The sequence below is a fragment of the Petromyzon marinus genome, chromosome 59 (assembly GCF_048934315.1).
Source record: "Petromyzon marinus isolate PM22_M1 ecotype Great Lakes invasive population chromosome 59, UKy_Petmar_22M1.pri1.0, whole genome shotgun sequence".
NCBI classification, from domain to species: domain Eukaryota; kingdom Metazoa; phylum Chordata; class Hyperoartia; order Petromyzontiformes; family Petromyzontidae; genus Petromyzon; species Petromyzon marinus.
The window spans coordinates 19,900,227-19,918,157 of record NC_133725.1 but is presented as its reverse complement, the minus strand read 5'-3'; the positions used below and the strand labels follow the sequence as shown (position 1 = coordinate 19,918,157).

Here is a 17,931-nt window from a genome sequence, read left to right as displayed (position 1 = left end):
TGGTGCCGTGATGATGCAGCAGAGAAGCCCCAAGGGCCTGAGTAGCAATGCAAAAAGAATAGCAATGCAAATTGCTATTCTGATTAGCACGGTTGGCGATGCGAAACAAATTCAACATACATACAAACAAACGAAGTCGAGTCAATGTGAATTATCAAGACAATTTATTCACAGTTGGTAATACATAATATAGGTTTTATACTGGTAGGAACGAAGTTGTAAACTGAGTGTACCAGCCTGCAATAGATTAATGTGTCCGTCCGTCCCCTTTCAATACTTTAACGAAGTGAAATCTCGTGCTGTTCTTAAACATTTACTTATCTTAAACATCGACTTATCTTAATCATTGACTTATCTTAAACATCTACATATCTTAAACATTTACTTATCTTAAACATCTACATATCTTAAACATTTACTTATCTTAAACATCGATTTATCTTAAACATCGACTTATGTTAAACATCGACTTATCTTCAACATTTACTTATGTTAAACATCGACTTATCTTCAACATTTACTTATCTTAAACATCCACTTATCTTAAACATTTACTTATCTTAAACATCGACTTATCTTAATAATTGACTTATCTTAAACATCTACTTATCTTAAACATTTACTTATCTTGAACATCGACTTATCTTAAACATCGACTTATCTTGAACATCGACTTATCTTGAACATCGACTTATCTTAAACATCGACTTATCTTAATCATTAACTATTCTTAAACATCGACTTGTCTTTAACATTTACTTATCTTAAACATCGACTTCTCTTAATCATTGACTTGTCTTAAACATCGACTTGTCTTAAACATCGACTTATCTTGAACATTTACTTATCGTAAATATCGACTTATCTTAAACATCGACTTATCTTTAACATTTACTTATCTTAAACATTGACTTGTCTTAATCATCGACTTGTCTTAAACATCGACTTGTCTTAAACATCGACTTGTCTTAAACATTTACTTATCTTAAACATCGACTTATCTTAAACATCGACTTATCTTTAACATTTACTTATCTTAAACATCGACTTATATTAAACATCGACTTATCTTAAACATCGACTTATCTTGAACATTTACTTATCTTAAACATCGACTTATCTTGAACATTTACTTATCTTAAACATCGACTTATCTTAAACATCGACTTATCTTAAACAACGACTTATCTTAAACATCGACTTATCTTAAACATCGATTTATCTTAACATTTACTTATCTTAAACATCGACTTATCTTAAACATCGACTTATACTGGTAGGAACGAAGTTGTAAACTGAGTGTACCAGCCTGCAATAGATTAATGTGTCCGTCTGTCCGTCCCTTTCAATACTTTAAGAAGTGAAATCTCGTGCTGTTGGGTGTAATAAATTTGCGCAAAATTCCAATGTTCCTACCAGCCCACCCTGCAGGGACCTGTTAAGTTAGATTTCGTAAATATAAATGTGTCATGCAACACACCACCACCCGACACAGTAAGGTTTGTCACATAAACAGAACATGCCAACACACTGGTATGCTGTACTAGTAACAAATTGCCATGTTCTGTTTACGTGATAAACCTTTGTCGGGTGGTGGCGGGTTTAACGACAGATTTATATTTACGAAGCCATCTCCCAGAGGTCCCCAGCGGAAGAACCGTGTTCAGAGGAGGTGCCGAGCCAGCAGCACACTCAATCTCCCATCTCGCTGGCGGTGGGGTCGGGGTGGGGCGGACGCTCGTGCCTGCTCATCACAGTTGGTTGGCACAAGGTGTAACGTTGATAAACCTGCGGAAGAAAACGAGCGTTAAGCCGCGCAGTCCTTTGGTACCCGCCCCTCCCATCTTTCCCACCTGGCACACGCAAGCTGAGTCAGCGCAGGGGGCCACGGCGCGTGGGTGAGACAGAAAGAGGTCCGTGTCCGTGCCTGGACGGGATGTGGCGCCGGGTGTTAACGGCGATGCTCTCGTGACCGTGCGTTCGTTTGTGTGTATGCGCGCGTGCGTCTCACCTGTGACCGTCCTTCTGCTGCACGAACCCCGGTGGCTGTTGGTTCTCATACATTGGAGAAACATTTCCCCCCCGGGGCTGGGAGACCTGTGAAGGAGACCGCCATGAACATCAGCTCGTCGAGAACGCCCGAGGCAAACGAGCGATTCGCTCGCACATCCTAAACCCATGCTCTGGGCTTTACAGCGAACACCTTAACATGGCTGTCATTGCATGTGTGTGTACGCATATGTTGGTACTTGTACGCGTGTGTATGTACGTGCGGAGCAGTAGTGTAGCGGATAGCGCGCTGCTCTACGAACCCGGTGACCCGACTTCTATGGCCGCTTATGGACAATACCAGTGACGATTATCTGAATGGGTCCTGGGGCTTCCCTAAAGTCGAATGAGCCTCAAATGAGTACTTTGTGAAGTGTGTAAACATTGCCATTGGGAAGACAAAGGCGGCCGGGCGTAGTGTCGGCCACCTACCCCCTTGTGTGCCATAATTACGGCCTTCATAGATGCTTGCTAACAGCACTTGCTCCAAAAGTCTTTTTAGGCTCTATAGGGGATCTTTGTCTTTTTTACAGTTCTGTATGTGTTTGCATCTGCAAGTCACTCCCTACCGATTCATGGCCGAACTTCCAATCAGCTAGCCGTGGCTTGCTGGAAGTGTCCACGACCGTGCTGTCCGTGTTCACAAGTTCCTGCAGTAAGGAGAATAGGAAATCAGCAGGCGGTGAACATATGGCCACGGGCCACTTGCCAAAGTGCCATTCTTCACGAGGGCCCGATGATACTTTGCCTCTTGAGAAGAAAAATTAACTCACACTCATAAACGATACTGTGGCCTTGAAATAAAAAAAACATAAAATACATATACAGTGAGGGAAAAAAAGTATTTGATCCCCTGCAGGTTTGTACGTTTGCCCACTGACAAAGAAATGATCAGTCTATAATTTTAATGGTAGGTTTAGTTGAACAGTAAGAGACAGAATAGCAACAATAAAATCCATGTTTGACGGTGGGGATGGTGTTCTTGGGGTCATAGGCAGCATTCCTCCTCCTCCAAAGACGGCGAGTTAAGTTGATGCCAAAGAGCTCCATTTTGGTCTCATCTGACCACAACACTTTCACCCAGTTGTCCTCTGAATCATTTAGATGTTCATTGGCAAACTTCAGACGGGCATGTATATGTGCTTTCTTGAGCAGGGGGACCTTGCGGGCGCTGCAGGATTTCAGTCCTTCACGGCGCAGTGTGTTACCAATTGTTTTCTTGGTAACTATGGTCCCAGCTGCCTTGAGATCATTGACAAGATCCTCCCGCGTAGTTCTGGGCTGATTCCTCACCGTTCTCATGATCATTGCAACTCCACGAGGTGAGATCTTGCATGGAGCCCCAGGCCGAGGGAGATTGACAGTTCTTTTATGTTTCTTCCATTTGCGAATAATCGCACCAACTGTTGTCACCTTCTCACCAAGCTGCTTGGCAATGGTCCTGTAGCCCATTCCAGCCTTGTGTAGGTCTACAATCTTGTCCCTGACATCCTTGCAGAGCTCTTTGGTCTTGGCCATGGTGGATAGTTTGGAATCTGATTGATTTGTTGCTTCTGTGGACAGGTACCTGTTACACAAGCTGAGATTAGGAGCACTCCCTTTAAGAGTGTGCTCCTAAATCTCAGCTCGTTACCTGTATAAAAGACACCTGGGGGCCAGAAATCTTTCTGATTGAGAGGGGGTCAAATACTTATTTCCATCATTAAAATGCAAACCAATTTATAACATTTTTGACATGCGTTTTTCTGGATTTTTGTTGTTGTTATTGTCTCTCACTGTTCAAATAAACCTACCATTAAAATTATAGACTGATCATTTCTTTGTCAGTGGGCAAACGTACAAAATCAGCAGGGAATCAAATACTTTTTTCCCTCACTGTATATCATGTGTGTGCCAGGTGAATGATATCTGGTGAGTGGTGAGTGCCCGCATGGTGAGCGGTGTCTGGCGATGGGTCAGTTGTCATGCATGTGAGGTCACGCCACCTTATCCGTCCTCTAGTGTGTGTGTCAATAATAACAATGTCAACTTGCAACACGCCGCTACCGCACATCACTCGCTCGCTCTCGCAGAGAGGACAACGACTCGGAGGCGCGAGGAGGAACCACAGATGAGCGGGAAGGCAGCAGCCAGGCGACGAGTCGGCGCCAACGATTGCCCAAGCTCTGCGGTCCTCTACAGTTTGAGGTGGTGTGGGCCAATTAATGTGGGAGGAAACCGGAGCACCTGAAGAATAACTAAATAAAAAAATGTTTACCAGGTAAACATTTTTACCTGGTAACGTCGTGAGAATATTATTTTGTTATTTTATATTATCAATTTATTATTTTATTCTCATTTTACGTGACTTTACCGAAATAATCAAAGAAGATGTATGCTTTAACTTTAACATAGCCATTTCTGTGACCAGTCACAAGCTAATCACTCAGCCATTTCAATGCTAAATTATATGCTAATTCCTTTGTCAAGGCGCTTTGTTTCTTCTCACACAGCTTAAAGGTCGTGATCTGAGCGTGGCTTTTTTCACTCCAGCCCTGCCTCCAGACAGTCTCGTCCCTTCACCTGATGAAGGCCGCTTGTGTTGTGGCCGAAACGTCGTGATTTTTGTTACTTTATTTTTTACCTACGTGACTTTACCCAATAGAACCAGAGTATAGCGTGTGTTGCTTTTACGTCCAACAGATGGCGCTGTTTTTCAAAAAAAGCATATTTTTACCGAAAAAGCCAATGAGTATATTTTTACCTGTCACAGGTGTGACATCTATATAATAGTAGGTATATAACAACATAGTATGTATATAAAAACATGCGTGTATTCGAATGCAACGTTGTGTCAAAATTTCAAAGCAATCGGTGAAGAACTTTCGGAGATTTAAGATTTTGAACAAACGAACATTTACATTTTTATTTATATAGATTGTTATTCTGTTTATTTGCTTCCCGTATGAATAGAGATTACTTAAATACAGTTTTTTTTTCAATCACTGCAACTTTATAGTCAAGACAATAATGCTCGTAGAGTAATACCCCGATGTATGTCTTCCCCCTTTTTACGTCGTTTGGCAAATACGTGGTAACGTGATGATTAACACCGCCGCTTGATTGATTTGCGTCGCATCAAGACACATCTACGTCGCTGACAGCATCACCGTGCGTCCTTTCTCGTTGTTGTCAGTGTGAATTCATGAATTAAGAAAATTACGACAGAGACAAGCAGACACAATGTCTCCATTTATCACCACAATTTATTTAGATTCACACTATCAGACTGGAGAGGTGACCGAGTGGTTCAGAGGTCCACAGTGGTGAGATGTTAACTTCCTCGCCTGGTAATGCAGGAGGTCGTGGGTTTGACCCCGACCCTGATGCATGTATTTTTTTGGAATTTTAGTGTCTCTCTCCCCGTGGTTGCATGGACTTTTCTCCAATTCCTCCGTTTTTTTTTCTCTCTCCACATTTACAAGCGCGCGTTTAGAGTATTTAGCCGCTCAAAATTTCCACGTGATAAGCCACTTTGTCGAATTATTGTTTGGGACCAGGTCACTTCTGAAAAAGAGCTACATAGCTCAGTGGGCCTTACCTGGTAAAATCAAACATCGTTTATAGGTTGAAAATAGTTGATGGGTCCCGAGAACTCAGCCAGTACTGCTGCGATCATGAGTGTGAATCAGGGCAGTGAGCAGGATGATCTCATCCCGCTCGAAAAAAGGATACAAACTAAGCCTCATTGTGTTACGTTCATGTTTTACACTTGGTACGGTTAAATCCCATCTCTGAGCATTATAAATATAATTTTTGACTGTTACATGACAAAAAAAAATTCTCCAGCAGGGTGCGTGTGAAGATGCTGCCTCCTCGTCTGCTGATTGAGACATTGCCAAAACCGGTCCAGAGTTTGCTTGTATTGAACCAAAGTTGCTGCAATTATTAAATTCCTAGATGGTCGTGATACTTAAGCGATGTGTAAAACTAAACGTTTACATTGTTATGCAGAGGGACAGATATATGAAACGAAGCTTCTTAATGTTTTGACTTGTAATCTCCACAATAAAAACATAATTATTGTGTTATATGTATTACTGTATACAATTATGCGTTCAATTAGTACCCATATCGAACAGAGAGGGTCCTCGCCTCTACACATTTGGCAGTTTACCACCATTGCTTCAAGCGATGTTGGCTCTGCTGATGAGACACTGCATGTCGAAAACGCTCCAGAGGCTGCTTGTGTTGAACTTACAATGCTGTGGGTTGTGCAGTCGCAGAAGGTCACGTGTCTGATGGGATGTGTAAACAAAAAAACATTTAGACAAATGAAGCAACTGTTGTGTCAACCTATTTATGGTGTGGATAAAATGGCTACTTGATATATCAGATACATATTCTTAGCTCTTTCGGTAAAGTCACGTTGAAGGGAAACAATAAAATATATATAAAACAATAAAAATTCTCACGACGTTTCGACCATAACACAAACGGTCGTCATCAGGTGTGTCGGTTTGCATAAATGTATTTTTAAACGGTGTATTTATTTATTTATAACAAAAAACGTCAGCGCCACGCGCAGCGATTTGGCAGTTTATTTAGGACTAGTCCATCTATGTTCTGAAAAGAGGAGGGGGGAGACGAAAAATTAATGTATGCTGTCTGAAAGCCACTGTAAGCGTGAACAATCAATTAAGACCTGAAATGGTTTATCAAATCTTTCCAATGACATCAGATACAGTCGTGGTATCTCCTTCCGAGGGATATTTTGTAACACGAGGCGATGGTGATGACGTTATTCTGCTCTGTGAGCGTTCTGAATGGATTATTAATCTCATGATAGTTAAATATGTTTGGGGGAAGAAATAACAGAAAGATTAATCAGATTGGTCTGAGTAATGTCATATTAAAGTGTGTATTACAGATGCGATGCGTCCCATCCTCAAAGTAAGTGTAGTGATATTTATATTCATAATAACAATTATTCTTATTAATAGAGTGCCCTTTTCGCCCAGGCTTATCGGAGTGCTTCAGACAAGATAAGTGACGTACATCAACAACAACCGCCGTTCGCCACTAAGTGGCGGTGGCGGAACTCCAATGGCTGGTTGTGGAATAGGGGTTATGATGAGAGATGTATCTTAGGCGAATAGATTGGATGACCTATATCTAAATCACCCGGTATGTGCTCGATTTCGCTAGGCCTTAGAAGCTCGGCAGAGTTGAGCGTGGATATACTGTAGCCTGGATGTATGACTGATTAATTGCCAGCACGCACAAAGACGGTGCCGTAGCCAGCGTGAGCAGGAAAGGACAGTGCAGAAAAATCCATTGTTGTTCTGCAGTCCCCCCCCCCCTCCATCTGCACCAACGCACTACTGACCAGCGTGGTGAAGTATGGTCATATATACCTCACGACCCGCAAGACTTTGGGAGGCCCTCATCCAGCAGTGGATTGATAAATTCTGGGCTGTTTATGTACATGCACATCTGGATTAGGGGTTGCAGTGTGGGGTAAGTATCTGCATTTGGGCTTAATGGTGGGGGTTATGACTGGGGATTATACAGGTAGGAACAACAGGTTCCACACACGAAAAAGATGGCAAGCTACCCTTTTTAGATGTCCTAATTAAAAGGAGACCTGATGGTTCAATGAGCCACTCTGTCTACAGGAAAGCTACCCATATGGATGCTCACTTAAAACCGGATTCCCACCACCATCCATCCCAGAAGAATTCCCTCATCAAGACTCTATACCATAGAGCCCAATGCATTTCCGACCAGGAACACATTGCCAGTGAACTCAAGCACGTACACCAAGCTCTCAAGGCTAATGGTTACTCCGACTACACAATCCGCAAAACCATCACTCCAACCATGAAGTAGGATCCTCTTGACGAGCCATTCAAAACCATCACCTTACCCTACATTGCGGGGGTCACAAAAAATATCTCCAAAATCCTGAATAAACACAAGATCCAGGTCCGATTCAACACAGTACATAAAATCCGTGATCTGGTTCCGTCTGTAAAAGATGTGTTCCAGACATACAGTACCCGGGCGTCTACAAACTAAGTTGCCTCTGTGGAAGCAGCTACATTGGAGAAACCAAACGACATATCTCAGACCGCATCCGTGAACATAAAGCAGACTTGAAACACGGTAGGACGAACACCTCAGCCGTGGCAGATCACTTTTATTATTCAGTGGGCTCACATGACATTGACTTCTCCAAGACGGAGGTTCTCTGCAAGCCACCTGGCTACCATGAGAGATCCGTTCATGAGGCTATCCACATATACAAACACAGAGACAATTCCAACCGAGAAGATGGATTCCGGCTTAGTAACCATTGGAAAGACGTTATAAACCATTTCGGTTTTTGATTGATTGTATTTTACGGTGACTTTCAGACTGCAATCCATTTGCTGGCATTGCCTCTTAGTACCTTTCACACGACGGTCAATAGTTTAGTTTATAGCATTTTGTATAATAATAAATAGTATAACAGTGTAATGTTAAATATAATTGATAAGGCAATATATAGTACCGTAATTGTATAGTGAATATACAGCAGTGTGGTATACAGTAGGGTTAGTAGAATAATACATAGTGTAATACTACAAGTCTAATATTTTATAGTCTAAAGTATAGGGTAGTGTATAGTAACGCATTGTATAATTCAAGGGTGGGGTTTGTCTATGTATACGATATCATACAATGTAGTTTAGATTGGAAGGTATAATATTGTAATGTATAGTAGTCTAGTTTGTAGCATAGTTATAACGCAACACAGGACAGAGCAGCGCACCGTGGCTGTTTCCCCCTCTTCCCCCCCCCTCCTCCGTTCCGAACATAGATAGACTCGTCCGTCTGAACCAAGCTCGTCGCTCTCCGTGGTGTTAATCCCTCATACTAACATCATGCTAATCCCCCAGTTACATGCTAATTTACTGTTGATATGTAAACTCCTCTCCCCCCTTCCTCCGTTCCGTACATAGATGAACTCGTCCGTCTGAACAAAACTCGTCGCTCTCCGTGGTGCTCATCCATCACACCAACATCATGCTAATCCCCCAGTTACATGCTAATTCATATGTAAACTCCTTTGTCAAGACGCTCTGTTCCTCCCACACAGCTTAAAAGACGCTTCCAAGCTTGGCAGGGTTCACTCAAGCGCTGTCTTCCGGACAGTCCTGTTTCTTCACCTGAGGAAGGCTACTTGTGTTGTGGCCGAAACGTCGTGAGAATTTTATTCTGCTATTATTTGTATTATTTTATCTCCATTCTACGTGACTTTACCGAAAGAACCCATAAGAGATTCCACACTGCCCACCAGGGATTATTTGTCTATCTGTCTGTCGTGCATAGCCGGAATTACATCCGCATAATTTGACTGCCATCTAGCGGGTAATGACAGTTTTGTGCTCTATAACAGTCAAGTATGGCTAATGATTCTGAGCACATACGTACATCATCAAACACTTGCATCAGTGACTTCAAACTTTATTTGACTGCAGGAATTCATATTATTTGGTTCTTTCGGTAAAGTCACGTAGATGGAAAATAAAAAAAATGTTTCATAAGAGCCAAAAACTTGGAGTGCATAATGTCAGCAGTATTAGTTCAATACAAAGCAAGCTATGGGCTCGCTTCGACATTCAGTGTCTCATCAGCAGTCAGGCTTGCCCCAACCATCGTTGGTGAATCGCAAGATACTAAAGATGCTAATAAGCAAAGACGCCCCACCCCCGATAACTTCAAGATAATGGGTCCGAGTTTTCACGCAAAATGGTATAGTGTACTGTAATGTATTCTGATATAAAGTACACATTACTCAATTGGGATTATACATAGCCACCCCCTACTGTGAAAACTGGCAGGACCCTCCTGAAAAAGAGCCACGAGGCTCACTCAGTGAGGCAGCGGCGGCCCTGGACCCGCTGCTGCCAGCAATCGGCGCCCCCCAAACCCCAGGGGCAGATCGAGGCTGAGTTTTTTGGTAAACTGGGAAACATTTTGCCCCTATTTTCCGTCCAATATTAATTATTTATTTAAAGAGGTATAATTAATCGGTTTGTCCGTCCGTCTGTCCAATTAATCAATTGTCAGAAATGTTGAGAAATTAATTACAGGTTTTTTTTCCTCGAATTTGGCACCCCACTTAACTTTACGCCCTAGACGACCGCCTAGATAGCCTACATGGACGTGTCGCGCCTGCAGTGAGGCTTTCCTGGGTAAACGAGCCTCATAATTCTAGATTTAAAGCTTTAGTGACTGCTAGGATCCATACTCTTTGGTTCTATTGGGTAAAGTCACGTAGGTGAAAATAAAATAACAAAAAATCACAACGTTTCAGCCACAACACAAGCGGCCTTCATCAGGTGAAGAGACGAGACTGTCTGGAGGACAGCGCTGGAGTGGAAGAAGCCACGCTTAGAGCACGACCTGTAAGCTGTGTGAGAAGAAAAAGACCAAGCGCCTTGACAAAGGAAATAGCATATAATTTAGCATTGAAATGGCTCATTGAAATAGCTAAGTTAAAGTATACACATCTGCAGAGGGAGCCCTTGACAAAGGAATTAGCATCGAATTTAGCATTGAAATAGCTGAGTGATTAGCTTGTAACTGGTCACAGAAATAGCTATGTTAAAGTTAGAGCATATACATTCACCGAGGCACCTAGTACTAATCAAACAGGAGAATTTAGCGAAACACAACCACGCTCAGACATCGGACCTGTGTGCGAGCAAACAAGGTGTTCTGATAAAGAAATTAGCATAAAAATTAGCATTTGATTGGCGGATTTTAGGAAAGAGGTGGTGTACGTGCCGGTGGACTTGCAGTTTGGCGCGGGGGGGGGGGGGGGGAAGGGGGGAGGGGGAGTTTACCTATTGATGGTGTGAAAAGGGGGAATTTATAAGAGCTGCGAAAGTTTGGGGTACCACTACTTGAAAAAATATACTGTACCATTGAAATTAGTTTAATGTTTAGTTCGATTTAGAACATCTTTCCAATGGTTGCTTAATTTGAAACCATCCTCTCGGTTGAAATTGTGTCTGTGTTTGTAGATCTGAATTGCTTCATGAACAAATCTCTGATAAAAGCCCGTGGGTTTGCAAAGAACCTTGGTATCGGAGAAAATTATATCGTGATCCCCTACAGCGTTGTAACAGTGATCAGCCACGGCAGAAGAATTCGTTTTGCCGTGTTTCAAATCTGATTTGTGCTCGCGAATTCGGTCAGAGACATGTCGCTTTGTCTCACCGATGTAGCAATCACCGCAGGTACAACTCAATTTGTAAACCCCGGGGTACTGTAAATCAGGAATGACATCCTTCACGGATGGGATCAGATCACGAATTTTGTGTACTGTATTGAGCCGGACCTGGATCTTGTGTTTGTTTAGAATTTTGGAAATCTTTTTAGTAACGCCTGCTATATATGGAAGTGTGATGGTTTTGACCGGAGTATCAAGTGGTTGTTTCTGTATGGAGGGAGAGACAGCTTGGCGGATGGTACGGTCAGAGTAACCATTCCTTTTGAGGGCCAGGTGTACATGTTTTAATTCACTGGTCAGGTTGTGTTGGTCCGAAATGCAATGAACCCAATGGTATAAAGTTTTGATGAGATAATTCTTTTGGGCTGGGTGGTGGTGGGAATCAGGTTTCAAGTAGGAATCTGTGTGGGTGGGTTTCCTGTAGACAGAATGCCCCAATGAGCCATCAGGTCTCCTCTCAAACGGAACATCGAAGAATGGTAGCTTGCCATCTTTCTCCACTTCCATGGTGAATTTGATGGCGGGATGTCTGGAATTGATGGGGTGTAGGAAAAGGTTCAAAGCTGGGAGGCTTTGTGGCCAAATGACGAAAGTGTCATCCACATATCTCTTCCCCTGGGAAGGTCTGAGGGTGGAAGTCTGGATGGCGTCTGATTCAAATTTCTCCATGAAAATATTGGCTATCACTGGTGACAAGGGGGAACCCATGGGGGTACCCTCATTTTGTTTGTAGAAGGAGCCATTCCAAGTAAAGTAGGTATTGTTGAGGCAGTGCCTAACCAGTGCAGGTGTATCGGCGTCTAGTCCATGTTGGACCAAATTTTCAATTATTTCAATGGTATCAGGTACTGGGACCTTGGTGAACAAAGAGACCACATCGAAGCTGACAAGGATATCGTCAGGGGACAGTACAACGTCTTTGACCATAGAGACCAATTGGGCTGAGTTAAGTACTGCTGAGGTGGTCTTGTCAGTGAAAGGCAGCAAGGAATATGACAGAAAACGGGCTAGTCTATAGGTAGGGGAGTTGATCGTGGATACGATGGGTCGTAGTAGGAGCCTTCTTTATGGATCTTGGGAAGACCATAGAATCTAGGGAGTCTTGCAGCAGAAGGTTTTAGGGAGGGACGTTTAGTTGGGTCGATTAGGGAGGTCGAACTTGTGATGATCTTGTTGGTTTTCATCGCTAGGCTATTGGTAGGGTAATTTTTAATTTTTGAGTAACTTCCATCGTTGAGCAGATTCTGGATTTTGTTGTTGTATGAATCTTTATCCATAATTACAGTAGCGTTGCCTTTATCGGCTGAGAGGATGACTATATCACTTCTGTTTTTTTTTAATTCGCGAGTTCAGAGCATTCATTTTTGCTGATGTTACTAATGGGTTTCTTAGCATTCTTAAGAATAGGGGCTATTTCAGCTCTCACAACATCTGCTTGGATGTGTCCCACGCCTTTGAGGGCTACATCGACCTGAGAGATGATATCATCTACTGGTATGTGTTTTGGGGTGACAGCAAAATTCAGTCCCCTAGCCAGTACTGTTTTCAGATTGTCCGAAATCAGCGTGCTACTCTGATTAATGACGATTTTGTTGACGTCGAGTTTTGTTATATGTGGAACTGGGTTCTTCTTTAATAGCTGGTTGAATTTAGAAATCAGGTTAGCTTTACATTTGACTGACAGTGAATCAGCAGAAGCAGTCATGTTGTCTATGTGATTTCAATCCGCACCAACCGGCATGTGCACCCGCATGTACACCACCTCTACACCGTTCATCATGCTAAGTCGGCCAATCAAATGCTAATTTTTATGCTAATTCCTTTGTCAAGGCACCTTGTTTCCTCGCACACAGCTTAACGGTCGCGGTCTGAGCGTGGCTGTGTTTCACTCCAGCGCTGTCCTCGAGACAGCCTGGTTCCTTCACCTGATGAAGGCCGCTTGTGTTGTGGCTGAAACGTCGTGATTTTTGTTGTTTTATTATTTACCTACGTGACTTTACTGAATAGAACCAAAGAGTATGGATCCTTGCAGTCACGAAAGCTTTAAATCTAGAATTGATAACCTCTACGGGGAGGGCTTTCACCTATCTGTTAGAGCTTTAAACAGACAACGGGACAAGAAGTCACAGCTCATCGAGACTCTGACCTTCCTCAAAAGATGCCGCGATCACAAGGTAATACCCATCGCTTTCACACTCATTTCTGCTGTATCTTCTCCAAATTCTAAACAGATTCTGTTTAAGGCCAGCCTATCTTAAATCTCAGAGAGGATAAGGCTACTTCAATTTGAACTCGATACTTTAGACAGGACTCTCCTACAAGCTAATTTAATGTTAACACAAAAAATGTCACCTTCTGATTGGAATCATATAGACAACATGACTGCTTCTTCTGCTGATTCACTGTCAGTCAAATGTAAAGCTAACCTAATTTCTTTCTGATTGAGAGGGGGTCAAATATATAACATTTTTGACATGCGTTTTTTCTGGATTTTGTTGTTGTTATTCTGTCTCTCACTGTTCAAATAAACCTACCATTAAAATTATAGACTGATAATTTCTTTACCAGTGGGCAAACGTACAAAATCAGCAGGGGATCAAATACTTTTTTCCCTCACTGTATATATAAATAAATAGTGCATATTTAGTGTATTATTGAGTGCATGTTTACGTGCTCTAACCCAAATATCCCGATTATGGACTCAAAAAACCGCTGGGAGACTTCTCACTCAGACCCGTAGCAAGACGATATCGCCCCAATATTCAAATTGTTCAAATATCCCCTGACTGAGTCCAGGATCAATTTAAAGATCATACTCGGCATTCTGAAGGTCCTCCGTGGTCTGACAATGATCACGTTGCCATGTTTACGCTTCTTATAAATATTTTTGCCCGTTGAATCAATCACCAAACCCAAGTGACGGTAATGTTACGGTAAAAAAAATCTCAGTGGGTGACCTCTGGGCAGAGCATGACCTTGCAAACAGACGACCAATCGAGTGAAATAAACATGGGAAACGCACCTCGATGAACAGGCTGACTTCCCTGTGTGTTTGGACAAACTCATTCATCACAGGCAAAACGAACATGTCCCGAATGCCCACGTCCTTCAGGAACTGCATCTGGAGGTGTTGGCACACCAATTGCATCACCTAGCAAAAGAGGAAAACAGCAGGAACGACGTGAATACATCATCGCCATGCAGCAGTCTACGCCCGTCAATTTCTCACAGCGGTAATAAGGTCCTTAGGTGTCTGGGAGCACATGGCAGGTGCAGGTGGGTGAGTCATAATTTCCATCCCTGACGCCAAAACTTATTTCAGGCTGTGCAAGAGATAATGACATGGGTTAATTCACACAAGCCACTTAGAAAGCTGCCATGCTGTTAATGGTTAGTAAACTGAACTCACAGACCAGAGGTCGCTAAATGGGCACACCACAGTTAGCTGATCGGCAAGTCACGTGTGATCCAGCAAAGTGTGGCTTTCAGCCGGCTCTTCCAACACATCTGGTCAACGTGGAAAAGTAGAATATGGGACCTTCCTGGTGTGGACTAATCAGTTTCAAAGACAATGCATATATTATCAGAGCATGTTTCCATGTTCACCACAAGTACGTGGTTAATCCAGACAGGATTCCTTGAATGAGGATTCTGTTTGGTGTTTTAACATCTTGACACCTGTTGTATTGCCAGAATGGGTAAAACCTATTGCTAAATGGAAAATTAGACCAAATACTCGTAAAGAGTTCGCTCTCATGAAGGTCTTTTCACCAGCGGTCGTGTGACCAAGCAATTGCAGAGCTGCACTTTTATATAAGTCAGGTCAGAGCCAGATACACATTGGAGGATAAACATCCCACGGTGGCTGGGCAATTGTTGTGCAATAATGTCAGGTCAAACTTACTTAGGATATTTACAGGTGCGTTTTATTCATGCCGTATATATTAATGCACACATTGTGTAGTGGTATTATTATTAAACTCACCTTTAATGACGATGACCATAAACATGATTAAGAGTGTGACTATTAATGAATGTGCGACTGTACGATATGGACGCAGCGGAGGGGCACCCCACGGTGGTTGGCACCTCACGTGCACAGAGCGAGGCAGGCAGAGCCAGAGGGGGGGGGGGGTGGCGTTGCCTAGGCGACGTTGGCGTCCTCGCGGTCTACTCCACGGTCAAGCTGCGTGTCACTTGGTGACCCCCCCACCGCCTCTTACTGGACACCTGTGAGTGAGAGCTTGATAGCGCTTCGGATTTTGATTCCGAGTACAGTGTGCACAGCACCTGTACGGCGAATCCTCGTTTAACGCAGTAGATGCGTTCCTGAAAAGTGCCGCGTTAAGCGAAAACTATTTCCCCCGTAATGAATGTCCAAGCGCAGTCAGAATTGGGTTACAAACAACTTGAGGGGACGCCGCCGCGTTACCGTCTCGTCTCGCTCAACCGCGCAGCTCAAGAAAGTAGTTCGGCGTCGACCGCTCACAAGTCGCCTTATGGCGGTGCGCGTTCCCTAAATGAAGGCAGCCGCGTTATAGCGTGAACACACGGGACAGACCCAGTTGTCGTGTGCGGGTCAACTCCCTGAGATAAACTTGCTGCCGACTTCATGCGTTGTATACGCCCAGTGCTCAGCCAATTGTTGTGAGCGTCGCTCCTCTGCCCTCTGTTGTTAATGGAGGGAGACTGCACCCAACTGCCAAGTATCATCCTTCGCGAGCCTCTTCAAAATGCTCATCTTGACACCGCTGGAAGCAGTCATCGGCCTTGACCTCACCCCGCTTGCACCAATCGCACAACATCACAGCGTTGACTCTCAACTGTTACTTGTGTAGAGGGGGTCAGATTGTCCAGACATTCGGTTGATACTAATAGGGTTTATTTGCCAGTATTGTAGATTATTTGAATTACATTTGTTTGGGCGTCAGGGTGGTGCAGTGGTCACGCCCGTGCATGGCATCTTCTGAAGGAGTGCCTGGTTTCACTTTCCTAATTCTGGTCCCTTTCTCTGCAAGGGTTTACTCCCATAGCAAAACAACAACAAACACATACAATGTAACTGGTACTACCCAAACATTTGGGATTGTTTTTGTTATGCTGCCTTGCCCAAAATGGCATTTGTTGATAAAAAATTTTTGGCAGGAATTGATGCACTAATGCAATTTGAACTCTTATATATTTTTATTTCATGACTTGCTTAGCGTTCATATTCTTGGTTGTTTCGGTAAAGTCACGTAAATAGAAAACAAGAAATAAAATTCAAATTAAATTAAAAAAAAATTAAAAAATTACAAATAAAAAATACATTTAAAATAATAAAAGCAAAAAACCTAGGAAGTTTCAATCGCAACACAAGCGGTCTTTATTTTATTGTTTTTTGTTTTCTATTTACGTGACTTTACCGAAAGAACCAAGAATATACATTCCTGCAGTCACGAAAGTTAAGTCAAAATTTGCTTCGCGTTCCTTTACTTTGCCCTCCCATCTGTTTGTACTGTTGTTTGTTGTTGTAACTTTCTGACTCGCCCCGACTGGACATCTGTGAAAAAAGAGCTTCATAGCTCATCAGATTCGTCCAGCCTAATTAAAGATTCTGATTCGGACATTAACTGACCCAGTTTTCGCGTGGAGATCACGGCCAGGATGCGGAACAAAGGGACCACCGGTCACACTCACGTGGAATGCCTAGGGCATTGCACAGCATTTAAATGGACTAGTTTCGTGAGATTTAGTGGTGGCTTAGGGAAGGCCTTTATTCAACAATGTATATCATGTATATCATGGCCGATAAGAATTTTTATAGTCATACACCATAGCCCACGATTTCCTGCACCGTTCATTCACTTGAGGAGACTGCACATGGTGGAGATGGATGACCCTCGGTATCCTGTCCCAAAGTGATTCCAGTGGTTCAGGTAGTGGAAGAGTTGCTAGAGCTTCTGGCTCTTGCCGAAGCCTTGTGACTTTGGGATGAGAGCGTGGTAGGATGAGTGAAGCGTGGAGCTAAAGCTCCTGGAACATCCTGTACCCAAACAACACCAAACATTCAAAATCTTACAATGCTGCTGTTCCAGCACGAACAACATAACAATGAAATTTTGATTTAAAGCTTTCGTGACTGCAGTAATTCATATTCTTAGTTTTTTCGGTAAAGTCACGTTGAAGAGAAACAACAAAATAACAAAATATATATAAAACAATAAAAAATTCTCACGACGTTTCGACCATAACTCAAACGGTCATCATCAGGTGTGTCGGTTTGCATAAATTTATTTTGAAAACGGCATATTTATTTATATATATATAAAAATAACGTTTGCGTCACGCGCAACGATGGCAGTTTGCCAGGACTAGTCCATCTATTTTTTGAAAAGAGGAGGGGGGAGACGAAATTTGTTTTTATGTATGCTGTCTGAAAGGCACTGTAAGCGTGAACAATCAATCAAGAAGTGAAATGATTTATCAAATCTTTCCAATGATTGCTAAGATAGAATCCATCTTCTCGGTTGAAATTGTCTCTGTGTTTGTATATGTGGATAGCCTCATGAACGAATCTCTCATGGAAGCCAGATGGCTTACAAAGAACCTCCGTCTTGGAAAAGTCAATGGCATGT

General features: G+C 42.8%; 1 long non-coding RNA gene across 1 annotated transcript; it reads right to left on the bottom strand.

Annotated features, from left to right (window-relative positions):
- Window positions 1-5,276: 5,276 nt before the first annotated feature.
- LOC142905936 (uncharacterized) lies at window positions 5,277-17,423 on the bottom strand. Its single transcript, XR_012929957.1, has 2 exons — window positions 14,337-17,423; window positions 5,277-6,326 (listed from the first exon to the last, which is right to left on the bottom strand). It is a non-coding gene; the product is annotated as an uncharacterized LOC142905936 (long non-coding RNA).
- Window positions 17,424-17,931: the final 508 nt, after the last annotated feature.